Source organism: Mus pahari, chromosome 22, assembly GCF_900095145.1.
Source record: "Mus pahari chromosome 22, PAHARI_EIJ_v1.1, whole genome shotgun sequence".
Lineage (NCBI taxonomy): Eukaryota > Metazoa > Chordata > Mammalia > Rodentia > Muridae > Mus > Mus pahari.
The window spans coordinates 4,380,185-4,405,301 of record NC_034611.1 but is presented as its reverse complement, the minus strand read 5'-3'; the positions used below and the strand labels follow the sequence as shown (position 1 = coordinate 4,405,301).

Sequence of the window (25,117 nt, the reverse complement as noted above, 5' to 3'; positions counted from 1 at the left end):
GGAGGGGAGGGGAAGGGAGGGCAGGGTTAGGGAGGGGAGGGGAGAAGGGGGAGGGGAGGGAGGGAGACACAGAGAGTCTGTGTGGAGCTGGCTCTATATACCTTTACATGGGTTCCACATTGCCCTGACCATGGGCCTGAACAGTAAGCGACAGCATCTGCTAAGCCATCTCATAAGAACTGACTGCATTTGCTGTTTAGTTTCTAAAGAGCCAAACACCACAAAATCAACCTCAGTTTGGCCTCTAAATAGCTAGTGAACTTGGATCCATCAATGAGTAGTCATTCAACCTAACAGATACCTCATTTTCTCATTTTAAAATGTGATCATTGGCTCCACTTGGGGCCAACTAATCCCAGAGTTCAAGAGGCAGGGACAGGCAGAATTCAAGGTCAATCTGGTTTCCATATCAATTTCCAGCCCAGCCAGGAACACAGGAAGATCCCATCTCAATTAAAACAAACAAACAAACAAACCAAATCCAAAGACCAACCAACCAAAGCCTCACGACCACACTGGTGAGTCCCTGGGTTCTTCTGATGATTATCTGATGGACAGGAGAAGGCTGTAGGACAAGTAGCTGCCTCAGTGTGCGAAGGATTCTCTCCATCCATTCCGCTGTGGGTATGATAACCGAGCACACTCCTGCCGTCACGTGCTTTCCCTTCATGTCTCTGTACTCAAACTACAGTGCTGACAGTTCTGACAAACGTTATCACACGTAAATGAATGAATGAATGAGTGAATGAATGCACATTTAGGTAACTTTAGTATACATGTATTAATTTCTATTCATTTGCTACTATTGGCGCTTCAATCAGTATTAGTCTTTTATAATACAACAATGCTATTTTAGATAAGTAAGTTTCTATTCAAGGACATAACTAAGGTTAAGCATGCTCATGTGGGCAGCTGTAATACTAATAATGTCCCATAAATAAGCGAGCAGAGCACATACAGCTGTAGACAGACATGCAAGAACTCACACACACACGTTCTCTCAGGTCCTGTCACAGTCTCCAGCATAGCTCTTGCCCTTGCAGCTTGAGGCATAAAGTATGTCTGGGACCATTACAGCTCACACTAAAGATGACAGCTTGCAGGACACAATTCTGCTGCTTTACTACCTAAGCCACAGGCTAGGATGTAAAGTGTAAGTCTTCCAAATAAAACTGATTCAGGTAAAATCCGAATATACTTCACACTCTGACAAAGAATCATCTAGTTTAAGTTGACACAGTACATGTCCAAGAGCTGCATTTTGCCAAAGTTTGTTTTTTCTTTTCCCTCTGTCTTTCTCTGTAGCCTTTATCTGACTCTGATAACCAGGAAACCACACAGGGACATGTAACAAACACACCAGGTGTGTCACTGTCACCATCAGTCCTTGGAAACCTGCAGAAAACAAGAGGCTTCATCAACACAATGTCTGTCAAAACAGTGGCTCAACTAAAAGGAACATCATGAGATGATGAAAAATTAGAATAAAAGCATGTACTTATCACACAAGGCTTAAACACACACACATGCACACACAGCAGCAGTGAAGCACTAGTCACATATGTAAATCCAACGGCACATCAAGGCTAACCTAACTCCTGCTGTTTGGTGGACAAAGCTAATTAAGGTTTAATGATGTTAAAAGTGTGATCTAGACTGGAAATACTAGCTTGCTACAGATTTTTTTTTTAAATGGTACATAGTCATTTGTCTTAAATTCAAACTAAAGAATTCTCCATCCCATAATTCAGACCAGGAATTCTCTTACAGTCTCTTGAGAAAGGTGAAGAAAATACAATTAACTTTGTTTTCCAATGAAAAATTTAAGGTATACTGAACCAATATTATGCAATTAAGACCCAAAGTACCTTTATACAATGAGCTGTTCAGCCCTGAAGACAATTAAGCATGAAGGGGCTAAGAGACAGACTAAATATGCTCTACCTAAACACCATACCATGTCGGTTCTTAAATAAACAAAACTTCCTGAAGATATGTCATCATATGTTCCTTAAGGGAAAATCATCCATTTATAATTTAAACATTGCAAGACAATATTAGACTTTCTGTAGCATAATTTGAGTAATCTACTTTTTTTTTTTCAAAGACATGTTACTAGAAATAAGTGTCTCAATAAGTGAAGTGTCAACCAGAAGAGTTAATTCTGAGCCTGAAAGCAGCTGACTCCTACAGAGGCAAAGCCCTCCATCCCTGCCATCTGGTGCCACACAGCCTGGGACTGCAGCTCCAGGCTCGGAAGTGCAGTCCCATCCCTTGTTGAGGAACTCTGCAATTTCAAAATCAGTTTTCTGGCAACCATACCAGCAGCCTTCAAGAGGTGGTTCAGTCATGTAAAAAATAAACTAAGAAATCCCTTACCTGTTCTCCGATTTACATTATGACAAGGTACATGGTGCATTACAATGCAGTAATTCTGTTCAGAGTACATATACAGAATAGGGGGATTGCCTTGGTCTTTGGAAAGCCACTCTAGAGCACTCAGCAGACAAGACTGACTTATGACTGGGTGACGTGACTGCAGAGAGCCCTACAGATGTATGTGTGTATGTTGACTTGTTTAATTACACCTCAAGCACTGGACCCTTTGTTGAAATGCAGTCACTGTATCTTACTGTCTTTAATAGCAAGAACTTAAGCTTAAAGAGCTATTAAAGCTACCAACGATATTAAGAAGGCCTGTGTCTACCGTGTCCTCCAAGCCAAGTAGTGAGGTGTCTTCAGAGCCATTGGTGTTGACTGCACACAGACTTCAGAAGAGAAGATAGGAGTTAAATGGTGTCCTGACAAGTAAGAAATGCATATACAAATGGCCATTCCGAGCTCTGGCCTGTGAGCTTGTCAGTGAGCTGTAAAAATGTGCAAGAGATAACAGCAGCTCACTAATGGGGCAGGTCAATACTCACAGTCTCCTAGGCTTTTATTTCTGTCTTGAAATGGCAGCTCTCTCACTACATGTTTTAAGGCAAAAATTTATATATGAATATATATTCACTATATAAAATATAGTCATTATATTTCATATATAAATAATTATGCATGCATTATATTACATAGACATAGAATCACCATTGATCTACATATCCAGCTATTCTGTGAGTACATGTGTATTTAGACATGTGTATTACGTGTGTACTCCTTTTGTGTGCTTGGGTTTTTTTTTTTTTAACAGGACCAAGTACTGAGGGTGGCCTTGAAATCACTGTACAGCTGAAGATGTCTTTGAACTCCAGGCCCTCCTTCCTCTGCTCCCACCCTGCAGACTGTTGGCATTTATAGTCATGTGCCACCACACCCAGATGTTTTGCAATTTACCCAGTGAAGCACAGATGCTACCTATAATCTAAAATGTCTAAGGGGGAAAGAATGCCAATTCCTAACATACCATACTTTAAAAAAAAAGGCTGGGGCCGCAACCCTCGCCCCAGCCTCTAGTCAATCTGAGACAAGCTGCAGAGCTTTTATCACTAATGAAGTCATTAGTTTTCAAGTAACCACATTCCACAGTTTGAAATGAAGGTTACAGGTTAAAAGTTAGGTCTAGTTAATAAAACACAAGTAAATAATGTCTGATTCTCAAATTAAGTTTGAAGTCTTCAAACATGAAAATAATTTTCATATATTACACTTACTGCTACAAACATGAGAGCCAGCAGGGCTGTTTAGGCAGAAATGGTGCTTCATGGTTAAGATCACGGTCCTCAGAGTGGCAAACTGCCACTCAGGTGATATGTCCTTGGAAGAGTCACTTAACCAGATGAGTGTCCTCATCTGCTAATCCAGACATAACCAGAGAGTAACTGTGGATGCTGGGCACGCAGAGGAGCACTCCAGAGCTGCTGACAGATCAATGGCGTTTCTGCAAACTAAACCTGTAAGGATGTGTGAACTGGAAATAGGTGTACAACACCTAATGTTTTATTTAATTAAAAGCAACACTAAAGGTCATAAGAGGAAAAATAGCCCCTGTGAAGATGAGAGACAAATATGCACGAAAACGGCGCAAAAGCAAAACGAGTTTCAAAGGAGGCTCAGCAGCGAAGGGGTTTACTGCTAGTCCTGATGAGTGGAGTTTGAGTCCTGGGACCCACATGGTGGAAGAAAAGAACCAACTTGGTGCAGGCTACCTTCTGACCTCCACAAATGTCCACTGCAGCACTCACGATAAATAAGGAAATGCTGTAACACCTTTAAGTAAAACAGACAAGTACCCGAGAGAAATGGCCAGTGTCTCAACCTTGAAGAAGGTGGCATGGCCAAGAGCACACGGGCATCAGCTGTCCTGTGAGGTCAGCAGCCACTGAGACCAGTGCCCACCTGAGTACACACCGCAGGGGAATGAGCAAACAAGTCCCCCAGGCTGGGAACTGAATGAAAAGCGGTAAACGCAGTGACAGACAGTAGAAAAGATTTAACTCATCCAATCTTCAGACATCAAAACTCGGTGTCACAAAACATACCCAAGATGCTAAGAAGGGTAAAAAATACCAAACTTAAGGTGTTTGCACTTCATCTCAAGACCACAGACACCTGACAGAGTGAGGAGTCAGAAGCCGCATCCCCTCAAGTGTACCCTGATCCCCGAAGGGACATGTCCAACACCCTGACTCCTCATAATGTTCAACAGCCTTATACACGCTGTACAGATGATTCTCATTTCTACTTTGTACTTACAGATGCGCATACTCAACAGGCTTTATTTAGTCTTAACTGCAAAGCATTCAGTGTTCAAAGAACTAAGGCTATGTCTTTGAATACAAGCAGTCCCAATGTTAAGGGAGCTGAAGTTCTCAAAGGGTAAGTTACAAATAAAGAAAAATGTATCACATGTTAATAACATGTTTAACAACATGTTTAATAAATCTCATGGGCATCATCAGTGGATGAGTGGTGAAAGTCACTGGCAAAGAGGTCAAGCGTAGTATTTCACAGCACCTGTACATGCAGACTGAGAGTTGATGGTAAAACCTACAAAGGTTTTCTTTTCTCCTACATGATACCAGTTTAATAGCAGGTAAATAATACTACCACTCAAAAATACTTGACATATAAAAATAAGTAAAAAAAATTTTTTTCCAAGCTCTGAGGTTAAAACTTAATGAATTAACTCAACTTGTCCAACACTTAAGACACACACTTTCCAAATAGAAACAATAACCACCAATAAAGATATTTGGTGTTTCACCTTCAAATGTCATTTCAACAAGTTCATAAAAGAACTCTCTTAACAAAAACATGCAGGAATATAGGTAAGTTTTATTCTGTTCTTATTCACATTCCTCTTATTGCTTATAGTTTCTAATGTATTAAACAATTTAAAATATTTAATCTAATAGTCAACATAGTGCAACATGAAAGATCCAAGGATTAACTCACCTGTGCCTGTACACAGTGCAGAAGATCCAATAAAGTGAAGCCAGATGCGAGAAAAATCTGCAATGGGACAAAACCCAGACATTAGTGAGGATGCAGAGCCCTGCTGGGCTCCTCAGAGCAGGGACAATTTTTATAAATCAATATCTAGCTGATACTTGCTCAATGCTCCCGCTGCACAGGAACATTCACTAGTAACCGTTCTGCACTGAACTGCATAGCAAGGCAAGAGGCAGAATGGCCAAGGCATGGCTTCTGCTTGTGGAGTGCAGTACAGAAGGTGCACGGGATATTTCCTTATGGACATCAGGGCACATACAAGATTTCGAGTTCTCATAACTACAACGGAGATGCTTAAAATTACTAAAATAAGGGGGCTGGTGAGATGGCTCAGTGGGTAAGAGCACCCGACTGCTCTTCCAAAGGTCCGGAGTTCAAATCCCAGCAACCACATGGTGGCTCATAACCATCTGTAACAAGATCTGACGCCCTCTTCTGGGGTGTCTGAAGACAGCTACAGTGTAATTACATATAATAAATAAATAAATCTTTTTAAAAAATTACTAAGATAAAACAAAAATCTATATAGTAAGTGTTTAAAAGAACAAAGATGACAGAGCAATTTGTCAGGGTCTATCTCTGAGAGCGAAGGCGGCAAGCGCAAGCCGGCCGGCTGCTGCCTGGACATACAAGATGCAGACTGAGAGACACGAGACCTAAAACGCACGCTTAGGCTATTTTATCTAGATTAACTGTATATGCTAGGGATGCAAGAACAAAGCCTGAGTGCTCCTTACTGCAACAGTTCTGAAATCGTAGTCTTTTGGAAAAGCATTAATGTTACAGACTTAGCATCAAAGAAATGTTTTTGCAACTGAGCTTCAAGGGTTGTATTTTCTTCATATGACATCAATCTCCAATAACATTGTATCCATTACCAAACTTAAAACAGTGCTAATGCATTTAAAGCTTTTTATTTTTGTTTTAGAATAGAAAACAGAAGGTGAAGAAGCTAATACCAAATTAATATTCAAACTGCACTTTTTCTAAAACACTGGAAACATCTGACTATATAATGCCTACATAGTAGAGAAACTGACAAGGATGAAGTTTGGTTTACAGCAGAACATAGTCTTGAAATCATCATATATAATAAAATGTAACATGGGTATCAGAAACAGTTGGATAAAAGTAACAGAAAGCGTATATGCAAACAAGTTGTCATAGTAAAGTGAGTGGCAGTCAGTGGCAGGGAGTAATAACATCCAGAAAGGAACTCTCCATCCTTTCCTGAGACAGGGGCAGATTTTAAACCACGCCTTACATACACTAGCCTTCATGTGCCACTCCAAACCCCATCCAATCCACTGCTCGAAGGCATCAAGCAGTCAACAACTATGAGCTAAAGCCTGCAGTATCGGCAGGGCACTACCTGCTTGCTCTATCCTATTCAGTATGCTTTGATAAGACGTAAAAAACAACATGAGGCCACCTATCAATTCACTCCAGTTAAAGACAGATACATAGGAAACCAATAGGTTTCCAGATATCCTTAGTGCAAGTTCCAAACAGAAAACTAACAAAATATAAAGTTACAAACTCAAGTTTTAAGTTTAACACTACTTTAAAAAGTCACAGTACATGGCATAAAAGGTAATTATGCAATTAGTAATCATCTTACTGCTCTGTCAGTCTTGGGGGTGGGTGGGTTGGGGGAAGAAGGCCACTGACTGGGGCTTGGGAGAGTTACAGAAGACAGGAGCCTGGCACATAAGGCAGAGGGCACATAGGGCAGAAGACAGGAGCACATAGGCACATAGGGCAGAGGGGCTGCACTGTGGGTTCACTGCATTTCCAGGTGTCGCTTAGGCATAGTAGGTCCACAAAAGCATGGTGGGACTGGTGCAAGAGCCGAGGTTAGATTCCTTATACAGACTAGGTCTCACCCCCACAAAGACTACTGCTATCCATAAGATTATGATTACCACGAGACTAGTACCACAACCTGGCACATCCATCACAGACTTCATTGTGAAATGAAAATAACAATGTTCTTTATGTAATCTTGAGAGAAGCAAAGAGAGAACCACTAGAGCTTGGCCCATCCACCCCAAATCCACCTAGCAGGTCCTCATATATCTACCCTTTAACCCACCTGAGTGCTGGAGACAGGGAATGCTAAACAGTTTTCAAACCTACTTTAAACTTGCACTGACCCATTTCAGACTTACTGGAAAGTATCCATATAAGCCAAGCAACAGAACAAAATCGAGTCCACACTTCTGTGTAGGTTCACACTAAACAGAAGAGGTCAAACTAATTCAACTGGGAAGGCTGGTCTTTGCAGAAATGGTTCTCAAGCCTGACTGCACAAGTGCACAGAGAAGCAGCCTAGTGCATCGTGTACAGAAACCCACTGGAAATGAAGCAGGACACGGGCCTTAAACACCCATCTGGAAAACCAAGAGCTCCTACCACTTACTAATAAGGAAAATAACTTTTTAAAAACAATTTTGAAAATAGTGTGGGGCTGGAGATCTGATGGCCAGGAGTTGAGACCTAGCACACACAAGGCAGCTCCCAACAGCCCATAGTTAGTTACTGGGGGTTCAATGCTCTCGTCTGACCTCCACAGATCCCTGACGTGTGCACACATAAATTCAGATAAAACATTCACATGAGTAAAATAAAAAGGAATCATTAAGAAGGAGTTTTAAAAAGATGCATGCATGTGCCATGTATATGCAGGTAACCTGTATGTGTGTATGCTATGTCTATCTATGTAGGTATCCTGTGTGTGTGTGTGTTCCGTGTATATGTAGGTGACTATAGATAGAGGCATCAATCCCTTAGAGGGATTTAGCACCTCTATTACATGTCTTACAGGCTGTGAGACATGTGGTAGAGGTGCTAAAATCTGAACTTCAGGCCTCTGCGAAGCAGCAGGTGTCTTAACTACAGAACTCTCTAACCACTAATGCAGTTTCTTAGAAGAAGTAAAATACACATTTGCTCAATATTAGGGTCTTGGTCTAAGAAGATCCAGCTATTTTAAATCTCCCCCTACTGTATGTGTGTGTACTGTGTGTGTGCATGGGTATGTGTGTGTGTAGTGTACATGCATGTATGTGCAAGGCAGCCACAAAAGGGCATCTTCCTCTATCACTCTCTGCCTTATTCCTTTGAGGGGAGGCAGGATCTTTAGCACCGCATCTGCTTCTCAGCTAGGCTGACAGCCAGCCCCCTCCACCCACGGCCACCAACACTGGGGTAGCACGATTCAACCTCTTGTCCTCACAGATGTGCAGCAAGTGCTCTCAGATGCTGAGCTCTAGCTCCCATGCAACTGTTTTTAAAAATACTCGAGTTTTTAAATGATCCTCTCTCTCAACCCGACCAGGAAGACTGAATGATTTCTACAAGATGGTTCTTTGTCCCTGTTCGCGCATAAAGGTGGCAAGAGAAAGGTCTTTCTAAAACTATGTGCACCTTGCCAGTAGATCATCAGTTAGCAGGCCAATCCCTGCACCACGTCTACTCCGTGTATAGTCTGCGAGAAACATGAGAACAAGTAAGTTGAGGGCATCGGTAAGGAACAGTCACACTCAGGAGCTTCCCAAATTTTGTTAATAAGTGATTATAAACAGAGCCAGGGAAAATAAAGTTGGGAAGAAGGAAGCGGTAGCTGTGCTACCTACCAAAAGGGCATTTAATTTGCCTGAAGGGGTTTTTGGGGTTTTGTTTTGTTTTTCTATTCAAGTCTGTACACAGTGTCAAACTGAAATACCAACACACAAGCAGCTGTCATCTACTGGAAGCTTACTGGGTGAGCACGGGGTAGAAGGCACCTGTGTTCCCAGTTCAATCTGTACACACCTAAGGCAGGTGTTCTGCCACATGTCCATATTGTCCCCGAGGCATGCCTGGGGACATGTCCATATTGTCCCCGAGGCATGCCTGGCGAGCAAGGTCCAGCTGTAGAGCTCAAGGATGGAAAGGTAGGCAAGGCTGTCACAGTGAATGGTCACTATACCTTCAGGGCAGACAGGGAAGGTCAGTTTTGATAATGCTATAATTGTTTGCCAACTAACCGAGAAGGCAGAGGTGTGACCCCCTGAAAACTGCCTTCTGATCTCTGATGTCACACTAATAAGAACAGCAGAATTACATGGTCCCCTTCCTGCCCTGGTACATACAGGCTGAGAGCAAGTCCTGAGCCACGAGATTTTCTCAGTCCAAGCTGTCACCGACCAAAAGAAGCCATTCCTATACAACAGAGTATGGTGCTGGGGGAAGCCACACTAGTCATCAGCTGTCTGCATTTCTGACACACACTGGAGAAGCCAGGTGTCTGTTAGAAAGAGATGACTGACTAGCCAGACAAAGGAAGCCAGGCCACTGCCAGCCTGCAATGCTCTGGCTGACAGAGACTAGCCTCGTCAGGCTAGGGTCACCCCAGCCACCCCTACCCCCACCCCACTCCCACCCCAGGTAGCCTGGCAAGCCCCAAGGACATATAGGGATAGAGAAAGCTGCAGAGGAGTCTTCAAATCCCTTATACCATACACGATATGGATGCCAACAGCCTATGATACATGGTCAATACAGTCATGATATATTGTTAGCAATTAATAATAATAATAATAACAACAATAATAATAATTTGCTTAAAAACACAGAACTTACCACACAGTTAAAGATAAAATCAAATTTTAACAGTTTGCTTCAAATCACCCTAACGATAGAATGTGTATGTGTGTGTGTCTGTGTGTGTGTGTGTGTACCATTATATGTCTCAAAAGTTTGATAGTCTTGCCTAGTAACAGCAAAAATTCATCACATACCCGTCAAATGGTTAGATTTATAAGAGGAATAAAAATATTAAATTTGGAAGCTAATCTGAAAATCTTAATTAGAAATGGTTACGATCTTCTGAGAAAAAGATACAAAGGAAAGTTATAGCCCAGAGAAACACCAACACTGGAGAAGAAACAAAAGCAAACTAGCTAACAGGTGGAGCCCGGCAAAGCCAGGGAAAGGGACCCAAGAGGAGAGGCACAGCCTTCCATCCCACGGGATGGGAAATCAGGCTCCGATTTGACTGGGTACTCAGAAATACTGGGCCCTTTAAAAGCACACAAAGAGAGAAAGATATTTATTAGGCTGGGAATGGCTGAGGTGCTGACAAGTGAACAGGAAATAAGGACTCAGGTTTAGCACATGAAAATGACAACTGTCATTCCCTTAAACTAAACTGTACCTTGCTATCTTTGTGGGACTTCTTTGAGTGCAAGAGTAAGGCCTTAGTGGTCCTTGGGAGAGCAGGGCTAAGGAGTGAGCCAGCTCTGAGTAGAGTGGCACCCTTCCTGGCGCTTAGGCTAGAAAGCTCTGAATCTGAACACAAGGATGGCTCAGCTTCGCCTTCCTACCAAGACTAGAACAGGCCACGTGGTCTCTCACACTAACCAGTTCCTCAAATTAAAGACTATATTAAAATTCCTCACAGTGAAGTTTTTCTGTCCTTACTTCAGTCACGCAGTGGACAATCTCAAATTATAAACTCCCTTCAGACATTCACCTTCACTTAGGTTTTTGGGTTTTATCCTTAATTATTGTTAATGAAATCAATCACACTGAAAAATAAATGAGCCTTTACCCTTCCTTTTATATTCTTGAGTTTAAGGTAGACAAGCCTGTATGACACTTCAGGACTGCCCAAGACATATATAAAACATCTTCAGACACCAAAAAAAAAAAAAAAAAAAGCTGGGCAGTGGTGGCGCACGCCTTTAATCCCAGCACTTGGGAGGCAGAGGCAGGCGGGTTTCTGAGTTTTTCTGAGTTCTACAGAGTGAGTTCCAGGACAGCCAGAGCTATACAGAGAAACCCTGTCTCAAAAAAACAAAACAAAACAAACCTTCAGACAATGAGCAAAGCAATTGGAGCAAAAGTAATATTTAAACTTAATGATCCATCCACACAGGGTAGGAACAGTTGTTAACACCCCAAAACACCGCCAACAAGCAGCAGACATCTGTCTACCAAAGGTGCCTCTGTCACATGATTGTCACCACATTAAGATAATCATTTCACTATGATAAACAGAAGCTGCACGTGCATGTGCGCGCGCTCACAGGCGATGAGGAGGAAACCATCTCTTCCCCTCCTCCTCCCCACAGCTTTAGACTCCAGATGCTCATGCTGCCCACGGCTGACATACTTTCTCCACTCAGCCTGAGGTGTTTATGAGTCCAGGAACAATAAATTCTAAGAGCTTTGGTTGAAACACCCTACCCAACTTTCCCATCCTGGGTGAGTCTTATGCTTACAGAGAAGCACGAAGCCTTGAGATCTAACATTCATGGATGGAATGTCTAACAGTAGAGGTGTAAGGGAGACTGGACAGATCTGGAAATGATTGGTCTAGCATTTGAAGCACATACTTATGGGAACTGCTTTTGCACTCGTTTTTTTACTTGGTGTGAGGTAATGATACACGCTATCACAGCTACGGAGAGCAGCTATGCATGCAAAGCTATGGAGAGCAATACAGGCCCACAATGGGCATGCATGGGGCCCCTGGCAAATCCAACCCCCCAAATGTGTATCATTTGTTTATATTGGAACAGTCTGGATCTTCTTCCTACGCCACTGGGAAATATATAGGACTGACAAATACAGCAAGTTTACAGTGCTATAGGAATGTATTATTCCTATCAGCTGTGCCACTAGCTGTCTCTTCCAGGAGCCACTATCCTATTCTCCAGGTCTATGAGATCAAGTTCTGAATTCCCACATATAAGTGAGAACATACGGTATTTGTTCTGTATCTGACTGCATAACAAAATGTCCTCTGGGCTCATCCATGTCACACCAGTCCCATGCTATATGTCCAAAGAAAAATAAACCAGTGTGACAATAAACATGCACATACCAGTATACACAAAGACTGATTCCAAGATTCAGAATCAACTCAGGTGCCCACCTGTACAAGCAGATAAAACAGTACTGTGCTATTCACACATAAAGAGACAGGGCCTACTGACTGCTGAGACAGGTACCAATGGCTTGGCTGTAACTTTTACAGGGATTATTTTAATTACTTCTCACAAAGAGTTTAGTGCCAGTAAATGTTGTTTACGTTAAATCAGAAGAATGAAAGACCTCCCTGCTTCCGTGTCTCTCCCCTACTTCTTTCTCCACTCAGAAAACGCAGCTGAGCACCAGAAAGATGCTTTGCAATGTGTAACCTTACCTTACCTAGCTGCCAGCAGCTACCTAACAAAGAACTGCAACTTACCACCCGAACAAGACTGCCCAATTGCTTATGCCAACATAATCAAAGAAAATAGAAGAAATAACATCACATTACAACAGAGGTGAAGGAACACGTCAGACACAGGATATGATGTATAAAAAGAAAGTGAGCCAGGCGTGGTGGCGCACGCCTTTAATCCCACCACTCGGGTGGCAGAGGCAGGCGGATTTCTGAGTTCAAGGCCAACCTAGTCTACAGAGTGAGTTCCAGGACAGCCAAGGCTACACAGAGAAATACTGTCTTGAAAAACCAAAAACCAAAAACCAAAAAAAAAAAAAAAAAAAAGTGAAACCACTCTGAAAGGAGTGTTTGGAGGTTGCTGGGATGCAAATTGCACATAAATGTCCCAAATATTCAGGCTAGATGTTAGTTCCATCCCATACTTTACACGAGAATGCAAAGTGACCCACAGGTAAATCTGCTAAGTCCATAAGAAAACACATTATTTCTGACAGTTTTAGGAACCCCCAACCATAAATTTGTTTTTGTTGCTGCTTCTTCTCTGTAATTTTGCAAATGAGCACTCTCTCAGATCCTACAGTTCCTGGGACCATTGGGAATATGTGTTTGCTAATGGTTGTGGACAATCAACAGTCACTTCAATCTCAGTCTTACATTTGCCCTTACTAAATATTGATGCTTTATATCAAGCCCTGGGGGACAAAGTTCTCTATAAGGTTAAGTAAAGGAAAGCAAGTAAGATTGGAAATATGGCACATACATGCACTAATGCGGTGCTTGGGAAGAGGGTGGAAATGATGTAAATACATTGCACATGTGTGACACTCTCAAGGAAAAAAAAAGTGCACACTGAAAAAGTGCAACGGAGCCTGAGTCCTGCAAGTCACCGATCCATCTGCGGAGGGCCCACTTCAATTCCTGTGGACCTTGCTTTAGTGGCCTGGCCTTGTATCATAGGTTCCACTGACAATCAAGGATGAGAGTGACACACAGAACTCGTTGCTTTTCATAGAAGCTATTACAAACTAAATTTCCCCATTATTCACAAAAAATAGACATGACTATAAAATGGAGGTTTTAAAACATCATTCATGTAGGTTTGTTTTTTTTTTTAAACTTTACTGACACATCAAATTTAGGCCAAAATGGTACCCTCATGCTGTGCCCTAAAGCACAATAAAGAACAGAGATGCTACAGTTTAAACAAGTTTGGCGCGGGGTAGGGGATGATACCTTCTATAATGCTAGATTTTATTGAGTAAGGGTCTGTCTTTTTTTGTTAGATGTGACCCACACTTTTGTGTTGTTAACTGATCTTCCTGAACTCTAGGGACCATCTGTAAAGGCACATGAAATGACAGTACCAGGGCATCACTGGTCTATCAAGCAAAGGTGCCCACTTCACAAATGCAGGTGCCACCTCGGGAGACTCTAGCTCTCCAGGGCAAATTCACGAAGAGCAAACATCCTCTGTACTCAACACCAATCCACCAAGAACAGCAAGTACTATGGGCAGGCAGCCATAAACCACAGAAGGAAGACAGCAAACTATCTATAAGCCCTACAGACTGAAGTATGTATTCACCTGAATAGGTTGCAGTTGTGGTAATGTCACTCGCAAGGTCAAATGTTACAGAAGAACATGATCCCTGAATGGGACCATGGGAGACTATAGATGGCAAGGACCTTGGCCACTTCTCCCCCGAGACAAGAGGCTAAATGCCCTCCCATGAAACCGGACAGCTTTGGCAAAGAGCAGGAACTGGTGAACCTCACACATCCACCTGAGAGCCCTGTGTCAGTGTCCTGAGCTACCTATGGCTCCCGGTGGCACTCTGTTGAGGTTATGCAAGGCAGTAAGTCACAGAGGCCATGTCCAAAACTATGGGAGCAGCCGAGCCAGGCCCAGCTGTTCGATGTGCTCTACTCTATCCAAGTTCCTAACAGGGATGCATGAGACAGAGTGACATTACAATCGAATAACAACCAGCAAACTATATATACAGTAATTCAGTAAGGGCTTCAAAGTTAAAAACAAAGCAAAACAAAAAACAAAACAAATGAAAAACAAAAAAACACATTTCTCAAGATCAGAGAGGAGCCAGCCAGAATGGCATGGAACACAAGAAAGGCCCAGAGTGACTGGGACCACTTATCTGTCCTTTATTTCCAAAGGCAGGCTCTGGGGATCTGTAGGTGTTTATCACTTTGCAAGGAACTGTATCCACACATACCTACCTACAACTGATTTCCCACACATCTAATAGCTTAGCAGCACAGTGACTGTGTACTGCCTGCTGCTTCTGTTTCTGCCAATGGCTGGCTGGGGCTACAACTCATTGCTCTGCCCAGGTCACAAAGAACCACACCACACAGCAGCAGCCTGGAGAAGATCCCAGCGCTAAGTCTGAAGTGAGCTTGCTGTTCAGTGCCTAATGGCACTTTCACACTGCCATAACACCTAAAACTCAAGAGCAACAACTACTTCAAGTCTCGGACCCTATACAATAACTGAAACATTTTCAGTACTGAAGTTGGAGAGATGCTCGGCAATTTCAGAGCACATACTGTTTTCATACCTGAGTTCAATTCTCAGCTCTGACACCAGGGAGCTTACAGCCACATGTAAGTTCAACCTCAGAATCCTATATCCCTCTGACCTCTGCAGGCATATGATGCTGCCCCCACACCTTACACACGCACACACACACACACACACACACACACACGCACACACACACAAATTTCAGAACACCTGACTTTAAAAAATTTAAATTTGGGGCTGGAGGGATGGTTCAACTGTTAAAGGCTAGGTTCACAACCAAAAGATTGTAAGAAACTTAAATTTGAAGAATGCTTCATGATGTCTTCCTGTATATTTTAATTTTTCCTCCCTCACAAAAATAGCTAGCCATGAGGAGCATAATTAAGAAATCAACCAAATTTGTCCAAGTCAAAACCTAGAGCAGTCTCAGTGTCACCCAAGTCTGAGTCCCTCCACGAGAAGGAGTGAAGGCAACATCAAAATCCCACAAAAGGTCTGCAGATTACCCCGCCATAGTTAGCTGTCCTGTATGGTATGTTTGGGTTCTCGTTTTAGACTATAAATTCAAGGCACGCGTAACTAATCCCTTTCACTTTTTCATCACTGAGTATGGCTGAGAGACCCTTCTAAGATACATTCCAGACCAGCTAAAGGACTCCCCTGCTTTACTGCAGCTGTGACTCCAGGACACGGGTGGGAAACAAGGCGAGCAGGAAGTTGCTGTTTTTGCGGGATTTATGTCTGTCTAGGTGTGCTGCACTTTAAACAAACACACTATGCCAGTGGCTAAAATAATTCTAACTGCTTCTTTTATTAAAGAAGCACAATGTAACCTTTCATAATACTATTCTCTAGGTCCTAAAATTAGTCAAACTTCTTCTATTTGTAGCTTTCTCTCCTCAAATGTCATATGACACCAAAGGGAACACAAATAAGAGTCAATATTCGACAAAGTATTTTTAAACTTAAGAAAACTGCTTGATCCTATGTGGTGAAAGAACAAAACGTCATCAGGTAAGCACGGTGTCCAAGATCGCGGGCCGTGCAGCTCTACACTTGTCTCCTTGTTTTCCTTTCCTTTCTCACCCTCCCGCTAAGTCCCCTCACCCCCTGCAAAGAGAGAGAGAGCCTCTGGCCAGCCAGTCATCCAGGCTGGTTCACCTCCCTCTTATAATTTCAGTTAAAGCCCAATACTTGCTACTATGTCAACTTCCTTTTTAAAATAAGAAAAAATTCACAATGTTAACTATTAGCTTATCAAAACTTTGTTCAAAATACTACAAAAGTCAAAACAGTAGCCTTCAAGTATGGACCTGCTGAGACAGCTCAGCCATTATAATATGGGAGGCACCAAGTCTTACTACCTGAGTTTGATCCCGGGGACCCAAATAGTAGGAGGAGAAACACTACTCTCTGTAGCAGTCCTGACTTCCACATAAGTGCCATGGCTCCAGTGTGCACATGGGGACACACACACATACACACACGCATGTGCACATACACTAAGACTTAGTAAACGATCACCGTGCCCTTCCCCAAATACTGCCATCTAGAAGAGATGCCTTAAGAGTCTATGCAACAGAAGTCTCAAGCAAGGCCCTCTCTTCTCAAGGGGACAGATGCCAAGCAATGATCTGGGCTCCTGAGATCACCATTGAGCATCTCTAAGACTCAAATTCATCAGTGACAAAAGAACCCACATACAGTCATTCTCAAGTTCCTGATTTGTTTTAAAGCTCACAGTCCCTCCTGTTCAATAGACTAGTTTTCAGGCATAGCCATCCTTTGTTTAATTAAAAGATACAACCATTTCTCTAACCACACCCTAAACAACAATACCCCCCTCTTACTGTTTGATTGAAGCCTACAATTGTGAGGTGTCATGAGCTTTTAATTATGCCCTGCAAATGCTCTGATGGCACTCGATGTGACCAAAGCCACTCAACCATGGGGTGCACACAGACACACATATGAACACATATGACCTGAAAGTAGAAGACTCATGGGACCGCATGAACAAGGAAGGAGACAAGGGTTCAGGGTGAGTGCTTGAAGGCATGTGGGAAGATACTGCTGTGCACCATTCAAATATTGGAAAAAGAAATCATTCAGCCACAAAAGTCTAGAGCTTAGGCCTTCTGGCTCACTTGCAAATACCCAAGAGCTACAAAATAAATTTTATAGTCCTAAGAAAAACACTGCATCATTTTTAATTAATACATTGTTTCTAGAAGTTATGTTGCCATATCTTTTGTTTTTGTGTGTTATTGTTGTATTTGTTGTTTCCAAACAGTGTTTCTCTGTGTAGCCTTGCATGTCCTGGAACTCACTTTGTAGACCAGGCTCCCTGCAAACTCAAACACCTGCCTCTGCTACCTGAGTGCTGGGAAAGGCCTGTGTCACCACTACCTGGTAAAATATTATATCTTACATTTCCTAAAATAACACAGTTTGGGGCCTTTATGTCTCAATTTTTTTTTCCAGATTCCAGGCACAGGAAGACTCAAGTGCCTATTAGGTTATCAAGTGTTGATAATTGGTGCCTTTCTTGGTTGAGGGGAAGAGTCTGTAGTGTTTTAAAGCAGCAATGCACATAAGCATTTTGGTTTGATACAGATTTTACAATTTTCTTGCTCCACACACATTCAGTGCTTTTAAGAATGCTGTCACTCTGAGAACACTCTTATTAAGCATTCTGGCAAGCACTTTCATTCATTTTTAAAAGTTGTTTTGCTGGGCGTGGTGGCCTGCGTCTTTAATCCCAGAACTTGGGAGGCAGAGGCAGGCGGATTTCTGAGTTTGAGGCCAGCCTGGTCTACAGAGTGAGTTCCAGGGTTATACAGAGAAACCCTGTCTGGGGCGGGGGGAGTTGTTTTATTTCTAAAATAACAAATCTGAATGGTAGGCTGTGGTGGTACACGCCTTTGACCCCAGAAGCACTTAGGTGACAGAGGCAAGTGATCTCTGAGTTCAAGGCCAGTCTGGGCTACACAAACACACTTCATCCCCACCACCTGGATGGATGGATGGATGGATGACACAATGACTGGTTTATACTTCCCCCAAACCCTCATTTTTTTGATTTTATTAAAAATCATGTAACTTTCCTACAATTTCCCCTTTAACATCTTTAACACTATATGCTTCTTGCTATGTAGGACTGTTAAAGGCAGCCTGGTTTTTCATTGAGCTAGGTTTAAACCCCAGAGACCCTGCAGATAACTCCACAAGGGACGGCAGGTGTTTTGCCATGCTCGTAGACACCAGACTCCTGACATGAGGCTGCAGCTCTCCACTCTATAGGTCTGTGGGCATCAGTCACGTAAGGGCAACGCCCCAAGCCCCTCCACAGGTAGAAGTGTCCACAGATCACGTAGCCTCAGGATAGATCTCCATTTTAATGAAGCGCCTAAAGTTCTGAAGGGCTTAGCCAATTAAGCTCCCCTTCCCAGACACACCTCCCTGCAAAAAGTATTTAACCTCAGGTCCGCCCTGAGAAAGTGGGGTTTCGCCACTCTCTGCCATGACAATGCTTTAACACCATGGACCTTCTCATTTCATCCAGATCCACCGTGAGGAGCAATGGAGCAGGCCTTCCTCTAAAGAGCTGGCCACCCAGTCTCCCACAGGAGGCCTCTCAGCGCTCTCAGCCAGGTCTCCAAGCCAAGCCACCCTCCAAGAAAGCAAAGGACTCTCTCCTCCCAGAAGGACCCAGCCGGAGCTCTCCTCCTGCACTTTTCCCTTCAGCCTCGGGCTATGTCCAGCCCAAAGCGCCCCCCCCCCTTGGTTCTCAGTTCTTCCTCTGCATCCAGCTGCATCCGTGGTGCCCAAGAGTCTGAGAACCTGCCATCCCGGGCCTCTGTGCAGGTTCGGGGACCCCCGGAGCCAACTCTGGCACTCCCCATAGGACCTCAGACTGCGCTCCCAAACCCCTGGAGTGGGGGTCCTGAGGTTTCTCAAAGCCCAACGCCTGCCTGGCACCATGGTGGGGTGTGTGAAGCCTAGGCCCTGTATGGACTCGGGACACCACCATTTAACCCACATGGCTACACCTCAAATGTTGATAACCAGTATTATACCTTGAGGTCAAAAGCAACCACAAGACAGTAAGTAGCATTCTTTATGATTGCAAGGGCAAAGTTACTGAAATGACAGCGCATGAGATAGTTCATGTAGCTACAGTAAACCAATGCTGAGGAACCAAGGGGCCCTCAGCTCATCAGAAGTGTGCGCACTTAGCACAGATCAGCAGAAGGTAGAGGGGATGACATCAGGGAAGTAACGCTCAAGACCATCTTCTGTGTCCATGGTGTCCATGTCCAGTGTCCATGAAGTCAGCATCCAGGTACAAGCTTTTACACTCAGCTGGCTAACTGGGGACCAGAACTCCTGACAAATATGGGGTTTGCCCTATTTATAAAAGAGAAAACTCTGAGGCAAAGGCTAATTAATCCAAATTATAACACAATTCCCAGAAACGAGACATTTCTAACCCTTCTTTCAGACAACTGTGAGCTCCCAGGACAAACCAAACACACTTCCAACTAATAGTGGTCAGCAAGCCCCAAAATACTTCAAAAGCTTTTGAAAATAAAAGCAGCTTAGTAATTTAAGCTGTTTTCAGGAATAGCATCTTTACCACTTCAGGACAGAGGCATGGCCTCTCACTCGGTGATGTAATGCCTTGAGGCTGACAGGGCTGTGGGAAGACAATAAGAGATTGTGGTGTAGTCTTAAACCTCCTCCTCATTTATACATAGATGTATAATACAAGTATTAAGGTTTATGCAATACACAAATTTCTGCTTTTATAAAGAGAATGAGTATGCATTTGTTTCTAAAGATTCAAAAGTGTTTAAAGCAACAGCTTCAGTCTGTGCTGGCTAGATTTCAGACACTCCAGAACTTCCTGGTCCTTAAGCACATATTGTATCAGTCTCCCACCCTCCCCCTATCATATCTGTCTTAGAATTGAGAGGGTGACTCTCCCAACAGACCACAAACATTTGGAAATACAATGTACATTTCAATAGCATCAGTGTTCTCCACAAATACACAGCAAGTCCAATGTCAACAAAGCACAGCATCCCAGCAAGACTCAAGGACAGACAGCACAGAGACCAGCACAGAGTATGCATATGCACGGCACCAACGACCAAGGCACAATCAGTCCATCTCCTGATATGAAGGAAGATTCTATAAAATAACTGCCCTGTAAGTGAGGACACAAATCCAGAGCCACTTGAGACAGATATAACTAAGGCATCGTTTGAAAAAAAAAAAAAATCACACTAAATGATGAAACTACCCAAAGCTCACGTCATCGAAAAGGCATGTCTGAATGTCCAAGAAATAAGACTGCACCTGCAGACTGTTACACTGGAACACACACACACACACACACACACACACACACACACACACGGACAGACGAAGGGGGAGAGAGAGGGGGAGGGAGGGACATCCCTTCACTGTCAGCTTGATTCAAGGAACACTGCTCTAAGGGGTTCTGGAACATTCTTTAATCTTTAAACAGGACACACAATAGCATCCACTGCAAAGTGCAATGTAATTAAAAGATGTCAAATGCATACCACCACCTCACGCATGGCATCAAGCCCTCTTCTCTCAGTAGTAAACACTCTGAACCATGTAGCCATCTCACCAGCTCACCTTTTAACTTCTGAGAACAGAGCCATTTCCTACAGGTCAAAGGCAGAGCAGAGCCTTCCTGAGTGACAGTGGACTCCAGTCACCTTGACAACCTGAGTCTTTCCAAGCATTTACACAGTTGCAATACAATGTATTTCATAGAAGTATGGGGAGGTCAAGAGGTTTCAGTGCGCTGTGGAGGACTGCACATGAGCTCAGCATCTAGATGCAGGTTTAGGGTCAAGAATTTGAGTCTGAATTCACTGAGGAAGTAGGGGAAAAAAGTACACCCCTGGAAGTTTGTGGAAAAGATGGAGCTGTCCAAGGCTCATGTTCTAAGAGACCCTAAGAGAAATAGGCGAGGAAACACCAAGTAAGCCCTGACCGTCCCCCAGTAACAGGGAGGGCCTGCACACCAACCATGAGCATGAGCACACAACTTGCCCAGCCTCCTCCATGTTCGGCTTACCCTTTACCTGCGCATCATCTTGGCATCCAGCACCTCTCAGGGAAAGAAAGGATAGCAAAATTCTAACCTTTGAGCAGCATTCCGAAGAAAAGCACTCACAAACCAAACCAACCAAGTGTCTCAGCACATGCACTAAGCATGGGCGTGAGCGTGGTGCCATTGTGAGTGAGCATGGTCTTCAATGTCCACACTAAACTACTAACTCTATTAACAGTTACATTTAATATCAAAAATCACATGAGAACTGTTGGGAAAGTGAGTTAATCTAAAGGGTCTATGTGTCCAGTTAGCTTGGATATATACGTGAGAGATTCTAAAGTTGCCTAGGAACGGAAATTGTAAACAAGGGCAAAGTCATCAGCAGGGATTTACTCCCTGCTTTTACGTCTGTGTGGACCCAGGAAAGGAATGAAGGAGGAGAAAGCCATGAGCACACACAAACTAAACCACGTGACAAATGATCTAACCTAAACCAGAGGAGGTCACTCAACAGTGTGATAGCTCCATGAGAAGTGATGCTGCCCTTCTTTGGGTTAAACCCACAATCTTGCCACAAGCCTCAACCAAAGCCCACAGCTGGCAGCTTTGAGAGCCTCCAGTGAGGAGCCAAGACTGCATGAAAACAAGCAGACCTGGGTCTGACTGCGCTAGGCCACACCCTGCCTGCTGAAACAGGTCGCTACTGGGGTGGAATATTATGCTACAAAACTAGTGAGGCTCAGAATTGTAACGTGTTAATGGTCCTCAGAAAGCACCTGCAACAGCTAGCAGTGCATGTCCTTCCCATGAGGCATCACCCAGAGGCAGGACAGCGCCTTCACACATGGCTTCAAGGACATGCTGACTCTTGGCAAACTCTACACGTGAACCTAGTGTCCTCTCCAAGTCAAAACACCTAAGGTTAAAGGAGAGTCTTGTTAGACTGTTAGAGACTGAACTTGGTTTACAAGGACTCAGGGCTGTTTAATGAGCTGTTTTAAATACACACATCTTTACCAAGCCCTGGGTGTGCCTCGGCAAACCACTTAGCACAACTCCAAGAACCTAGACACCTTCCACCACAGTATCGCATCTGTAAACATGTAAAGAGTGAAGCTATGGTCTGGTTTCCAGATCACTGCGGGCCTACTCTCCAGCCCCAGCAGTCCCAATACTAGTTCTTTACCAAACGATTGAAATCATCTTGTCAAGAGCGATCTGCAGGAGGCTGGAGAGGAGGGTTTGTGGTTAAGAATACTGGCTTTTCTAGAGAACCCAAGTACAGTTCCCACCACCCACAGGGTGGCTCACAATCACCCATAATCACCAATCCCAAGGGACCTAATACTGTCTTCTGGCCTCTGAAAGCACCAGGGAAGTGTATGGTGCACAGATTTACATGCAGGCAGAACGTTCTACACATAAACTAAGTAAATATTTAAGAGCTATCTACATCCTCATATTCACTGCAGCACTGCCCTAAAGCTATGGTGTACAATCTAAAAGACAGTGGCCTAGAACCATGACAGATGCATGTATAGCATACATTCAGCCTTAAAAGCCAGACTATTGTTTCTGTCAACCTGGGGTAAACTAAGTGAAATAGAATAACCATAGGAACATAAATGCTATATGATCTCACCTATATACAGAATCAGAAACAAGGGGACCCAGGACACTCAAAGTGAACAGTGGTTCCAGAAGCCAAGGATGTAGGGAAAGGAAGATAACAGGCTCGGAGGACAAATCCCCTAGGAGGAAAACACCTGTGGGTTGATGTGGAGAACTGTACAATATGAGGGACACATCTACTAAACATGTGTTGACAATTTCAAAATTGTTAGGAGTAAATTTTGTATTCTCACCATAAAGCAGGTAAGGCTGTGCGATGACGGGTATCTTCATTATTTTGATTTAACGATTCTACACTGCTTTAATGACTCATAATGTCACTTTGTCCCCCACCAACATAATTATAAATAGATAGTCTATAATTTATCTATAAGAATAAAAAAAGAGAGAGCTGGGGGTACAGTTCAGTGGAGAGCCCCCATATGGCACATATGCAACCTGGATCTATCAGCAATACATACACACACTATATGAGCTGCATATAGCACAAGGAAGATACGTATCTTACATAAAAGATAAAAGCTCCACAAATAAGACAGACATATTTGACAAGAGACAGGAGACATAGCACATATATAATTTATGTGTGAAACTACTCAGGCAAAGGCGACCCAAGTAGATGCCGGAGGGGCCAGGGAAGGGACATTCATTTTCCTTCACATAGAGTTCATAGCTTTGTTCCTAATCAGGAACAAAACTGCAGTTTTTTCTCATGAACACGTTTTGGTTTCTGAGGCAGGCTCTCTATGCAGCCCTCCTGTCCCAGCCTCTCCTAACCTTCCAGTTTCTGTGAGCTTTGAAATATATGATTCTTTAATCAAGAACAAAACCTTTCTCAGCTATAATATACCTCATAAATTTGATTCCTAGAAACATTTCCCTAAGTTACATGATAGAGATTTTTGGTTAAATGACCTAGCATACAAACCTATCTACACCTGCTCAGAAGCTACTTCCTCACCAGTCACCTAAACTCAGATCTAGCAACGCTGTCATTAAATCCGGGGACTCACAGAGTGTGCAAACCATACTTCCGACATGGCTCTTACTGAGACCTGGTACACTAGTCTATAGGACTTAGTTGACATTATCAATAGGAATGTGTTCCTATTACAAAGATTTAAAGATAAACAGCAGTCACTGGGCATGGTGGCACGTGCCTTTAATCCCAGCACTCGTGGGGCTCAGGCTGGTGAATCCTTGTGAGTTTCAGGCCAGCCTGGATTCTATTACTCAGAGAAACCCTGTCAAAAGATAAACAGCAGTCACTGTGTGATGCGCACAACACAGACACGCCTTGTGAGTGGCCTTTCATAAAGATAGGAGGCTTTGCCTGACTACGGTGATACAAATCTTAATCCCAGTTCTTGGGAGGTAGAGGCAGGCAGATCTCAAGGCCGCCCTGGTCTACAGAATGAGTTCCAGGACAGCCCGGGCGAAACCCTGTCTCGAAAAACTGAAGACAAACAAAAAATAGATAGCAGGGTTTGCCTAGGTAAGGGAACCTTAGATTTCTATGTAAAATACCAACTACTGCATGTTATAAGTAGCTGTAAGAACAATGTGGGTTATTTGCTAGTATTTAGTATGTTAATGGGTAACAGCAACATGTGCTCTTAGTACAGTTCTTCCAGAACCCTCACCCCTGAACATACTTAAAATTCACAAGTTTTGGGACCTGACAAACCACAGCTCCGAATGTGACATCTGCTACCTGCCCCACATAAGCCAGCTCATCTCCCATGGCCTGAGTTACTTCATCTGTAACCTGAGTTGTTAAAAATGCAAATAAGGAAACATCCACAGAGGTCATAGAGGGGGTGTGATGAGTAAGGATACCAGTTACAATAATCGCTATAGTTACTGCTACTTAAATAAACCCCCCAAAAACCCAGGACCTTCAGAGATATTTCACAGAATTAATTTTTTTAAATGTCTGTAGGGACTGAGATATGACTAGGGGGCAGAGCATGTGCATAGCATGTTGGGAGTCCCTGGGTTTAACCCCTAGGAGCAAAAGAAAAAGAAAAAAAAAAAAAAGAAAAATAAAGATGATAGATACTAGGGTTGAATTCTGGGGTTGGCAGAGTCCAAGTGGCCTCTTGTTATGCATGAGGTAGACTGGCAGGAGGCTCTGCAGGTGCCACCTTGACGCAGGTATCTCATTATT

At 43.3% G+C, this 25,117-nt stretch overlaps 1 protein-coding gene across 2 annotated transcripts in view; it reads right to left on the bottom strand.

Annotated features, from left to right (window-relative positions):
* The window catches only part of Ncoa2 (nuclear receptor coactivator 2), a 240,816-nt gene that overhangs the window by 146,933 nt on the left and 68,766 nt on the right, over nt 1-25,117 (bottom strand). For both annotated transcript variants that reach the window (XM_021222395.1, XM_021222396.2), the window contains exon 2: nt 5,395-5,451. The gene's annotated coding sequence lies outside the window, so the exon portion shown is untranslated. The remainder of the gene's footprint in view (nt 1-5,394; nt 5,452-25,117) is intronic.